Below are 5,224 nucleotides of genomic sequence, written 5' to 3'. Positions count from 1 at the left end.
TAGTCAAACTTTGACCCAAACCCTTCAGCACCTATGTACACAGGTAACTTTCCTCACATGACTATTCACAGTGATTGATCCTATGCAACCCTTCAAAGCCCTGGGCACTGGGGGCATTTCTGGAGGAAAGAGACATAGCCATGGTGCAGTCCAGCTATTTCCAAGGACCAGAATATCCCTTTTGGGCCATGAGAAGCTGGCAGTACATTTGAGCAGCAGTTTATGCCTGACCCAGCCCTATCCCCAAATTGGCACCATAATTGAGAGCCATGAAAGTGGCCCAAAGCTATCTTTGCCTTCGCTCCCCAAGTACTCTGGTTGGTTCAGAAAAGGTGATCATTTGTTTCTATGTTCTTTCTGTCCATTATTAGCACATAAATAAATAACAATATTAACTGAAGAGCAGCTTGATTACCTAACTCCTGGCTGTCTGGCCTATAAAGAAAAATGTCTGCAGACTCTGTATCACGATATTCTCAGCTGGCAGACTTGACATATACATTAAGGATCTCATCTTTCAACCCTTACGCTACTGATAGTTTCTCTTTGAAGTCAATGGGAGATGAGGATGCTCAGAACCTTTAACGATTGGGCCTTAATTTTTGACACTAATGAGCAGTCATTTTAGCTCTGACAGTATTGCATTACTTACAGTCAAGTTATAATTAGCTCAGTCACAGAATATTATGATGGATGAAACAACAGACCCAGAGAAATTTAGAGCTGGAAGGGACCTCAAAAGGTCATGTGGTCCATTCTCCTGGTCTGAGGCAGGATTGAAAATGCAAAATAAAAATCTCATTGAAAGAAATAAGGGACTGATGTCAGCACCAAATACATGATGTACACATGCATCTAGATATGACCTACAAAATGGCTACATAAAAAAAAAAAAACATTGCAAAGTCAAGTAGTCAAATGTTAGGCAATGCCCGAATTAAGGTTGCCCTTTCAACCTCAATTCAGCCTCCTTGTGTCTTTGGATTATGATATAGTCTTTAGATACATGAGTTCCCAGTTAGGATGGTGCGTGCACAGCCTGGTCGGCATGTAGGAGCCATGTGGGAATGGAGCATACTCGGTGCAGATGGAATCTTTGGTGAATTTAGTTGTCAAATTCGTGATTTTCAGAGCCTTATTACTTGGCCAAATTTGGGTGGATTTACACAGTAAGAAAAAAAAAGCACATGCATGACATGAGGGCAAAACCAAATTTACCAATATAAAGTCATTTTCCCAAAAAGATTAAATTGGGACATAAAAGCGCTATCCATTATGTACCATTGCAAAACAGCTCTATTATAATAAACCAGGCAAAAAGAGTCATTCATAGTCCACAATGAAATGTTAATACAAACAATGGTAAAAACATCTTAGGAAACAATCCTTAAAACTGCTTGTTACATTAACAATTCACTGTGATGTGCATAAATACACACATTACTAAAATGTCACAGGTTACAGTCCTTAAAAGTGCTTATTACATTAACAGTTCATGCAGTGTTATGCATAAATACACATATTATTAAAAAAATCACAGGATGCAATTGTTAAAAGTGCTTATACTGTTAACAGTTCACACAGTGAAGTGCATATAATAAATAATTATCTAATCAACAAAAGTGTTTATGCTTAAGATATATGCTTAACTATTTACAAGTGATACTAGATATCGGAGCATCCATCCCTCTATAAGTGCTGTAAAACTACAGGGCAGGTTGCATGACAGAACATCTCACTTTCTATTAAAATATCTTTGAAATGGAGCTCAAATCCATTGCTAAAAGGCTAAACACTTCAGTGCTTCCTTTTGAAAAGCACTGAGTCCCTTTTCTGTAGTTACTTTACATCCATCAGTAAAATAGATGGCGGCAGGAGAGGTGCATTTTTCGGGGAGAAATGGAGTGATAAATCACTATTAAAATCTTTGAGAAATTATTGGTGCTTTAGTTGCCCATCTACAAATGCAGGGAGGAGTGCTGGAATTTGGGGAACACACACTGGAGTTTATAATACTTAGTTATATTCTTTGACATATCCAGTACACTTATCTCTAATGTGTTCTCTTATAGGCACAAGTAGATGATTCTTTTCTTTTCTTTTCTTTTCTTTTCTTTTCTACGACAATTTGAAAAACAACATCAAATGTTGATGCCTAAGGTTGTCATTCACTCTATGGCTACCAGTGACATGGAATGAATCAGGACTGTCCTTCTGGAGAAGGATCTTAGAGGGAAGCAATTCACTAGATGTTCAATGGTTTGGATGTCTTCTCCACATCGCACCTACCTATATTCAGCTGCTGAGAAGACCAGGGCCAAGATGGCTGTCCACAAGATGGGAGCATATGGTCCCCAACTGGTCTTGGCTAGTTTGTAGATTATATTATTCCTAGCCTTTATGTTGGCAGCCATCTTGTCAGATGTTGGTGGCACATGAGGCTATAATTCAGAACTACTCTGAGATATTTTGGGACATCCTCGTGCCTGAGTTTGGTGTCACACGTGACATTCAGACACTTCTTTGCATGATGGTTACTCAGGTGGAACATGGAGATGGCTCTTTTTTTGAGGATTCAGCCAGAGTTGCCATAACCAATAGTACTCTTCCAGTTTAGTTTTTTTTCATAACTTCTGCGAGGTTGCATTTTTTGGGTGAATATGCTTGCTTGGATGAAGAACATGAGATCATCCATGTATCCAAATTTCCATGATTGGAACGATGGCATATCACTGATATACATATTAAAGTGTGATGGTGCCAGGATGGATCCCAGTGGGAACTTCTTGTTTAGCAGATGAGGTCTTCTGGTCCGTTCTCTTAGATGTACATGAAACTTGCCATTGGTGAACGTAATTGTCCGTATGCACAATAGTGGTCTGCAATGCACTATTTTTGACACATTCAGAAGCAGGCCATACTCCAAAACTTATGTATGCCAAGGACATGCTGCTGCTGTTTTGAGCCTGTGTTACTACATGGCTTCCATGTAGGTCATCATCACGATTACCTTATTGCACATGGCTTTTCACAATCTGCACCTGGATTAATTTTTAGAGATGTAGTACCCAGAGATGGGTGTATGTCTCAGGAGAAGCATCCTTTCCAAGAACTTGTACATTATGCATAGTAAGGATATTGGACAGTACATTTCTGGAACATTGGCTGCTTTCTCTGGTTTCAGGATGGTAGTGACCTTTGACTGTTGCCATATCTTGGGTGTTTGACCAAGAGAATACATGGTGGTAAAGAAGCACTTCAGCCAGTTGTGGCCAGGATGACCTAGGTTTTTCAGAAATTCTGGGAAGATGCCATCTTGGCCTGCTGCCTTGCCAAGTTTGTTTAGTGTTATGGCCTAGTCCACTTCTTCTCTAGTGAATGGCTTTCACAGATTTGATGTTGCTGGGTAGTTAGGTAGGGAGATGAATGAAGCTCTTTCTTTACTGTCCTTTTGTGATGATGATCCATTTAATCTCTGGAATTCAGGAATGTTTGGGTGGTGACAGCATTGGCTGTGACATGTGGCATGCTGCTTTGAAGAGGGTTACCCCAGCCAAGATTATGGAGAAGCCTCCAGGTTCCCCTGATTGAGTGGGTGAAATCTAGGGTTTGCTTAGCTTTTGTCCACTGCTCTTGTCTAACAGAGTTCAATGATTCCAGGAGTGTGGTTGCAGCAACAGTATTACTTGTTGTCCTGTACTCCTTTCAGAGTCCCTCTCTGGCTGCCAACTGGCAGGGAGTATAGACTTTCCTGTAGACATGGGGATTTTCCTTTTAGTAGCAACTTTAAGGAGGTGCTTGACCCTGTTGTAGTTGGCTATGTTCGTATGTATTTGGCTAACCACTTTTTCTGTGGTTTCTGTGAAGCTGTTCTAGTCGATTTTCCTAAAGTTCCAATGTGGCATTGGTAGCAGTGTGAATGTAAGCAACACCACTGCAAACGGCCAGTGTACTGATGGTGAGCACCACAGAGGAACTTGCCCAACAAGTGCAGGTCCTGACAGAACAGATAGCTGAACTGCAAAGCACCATTGACCGAGCTAAAACTTCTGGCAATAAGGAGCCTCTGACTGTGGCGATGGAGAACTCAGCATTTAGAGCCATCATCCCATCTGGGCGAAGGAGGAAAGGACAATTCTTCTGCTACCGATGTGGTCAGGATGGACACAGTGCTGCAGAAGCTTTGGGCCTGCCCCCTGAATGCGTGCCTTCTGCTTCAGTGAACTATATTGCGTTGGACCAATCTCCTTTGCCCATGCTCAATGCAGCTGACTGGCAGGAAGCCCAGCTGCAAGATATTGACATTCACGATACACTACTTGCCAAAAGGAAGGGGCGAAGCCCAGCTGTGGTTGTCCCACCTAACCCGGAGGGTAAACTATTGAGAGAATGGACCGAACTAAAACTGATTCAGGGAGTGCTACACCGAGTGACCACAGACCCTTTACAAAAGCAACGAGCACAGCTAGTGCTGCCAAAAGAGTACAGAGCCCTGGCCATGAGGGCCCTGCATGATGACTTTGGACATTTAGGGATGGAGAGGACCCTGGAACTTATTCGTAGTAGGTTCTATTGGCCTTGGATGGCTGAAGATGTTCGCAGGAAATGTGAGACCTGTGCTCGATGTGTTCAAAGGAAAACTCTGCCCACGAGGGCTGCATATCTGAAGAACATCACCAGCAACAAACTTCTGGAGCTGGTATTCATTGATTTCTTGTCTTTAGAAGTAGACAAGAGGAATATTGGGAACATTCTAGTAGTGACTGACCATTATACGCGATATGCGCAGGCATATCTCACACGTGATCAGAGGGCTACCACTGTTGCTTGAGTACTGTGGGAGAAATATTTATCAGTTTATGGATTTCCAGCTCGGATACACTCGGATCAGGGGCAGGACTTTGAGAGTCATCTTCTGAAGGAGGTGCTGAGGATAGCAGGAATTAAAAAGTCTAGGACAATGCCTTATCACCCGCAAGGTGATCCTCAGCCAGAGAGGTTCAACCGAACCCTATTAGATATGTTGGGGACTTTGCGGCCAGAGCAGAAGGCAACCTGGAGCCAACATGTCGCATTTCTGGTGCACGCCTACAATGCCACAAAGAATGATGCTACAGGAGTCACCCCATATCTCTTAATGTTTGGGCGAGAACCAAGATTACCCATAGACCTGTGCTTTGGTGTATCAGAGGATGGAGATAACTATGAAACTCATCAGCAATAT

This window comes from Malaclemys terrapin, chromosome 5 (assembly GCF_027887155.1).
Source record: "Malaclemys terrapin pileata isolate rMalTer1 chromosome 5, rMalTer1.hap1, whole genome shotgun sequence".
Classification (NCBI taxonomy): Eukaryota; Metazoa; Chordata; order Testudines; family Emydidae; genus Malaclemys; species Malaclemys terrapin.
The sequence above is the reverse complement of the archived record's forward strand: the minus strand, read 5'-3'. Positions refer to the sequence as shown.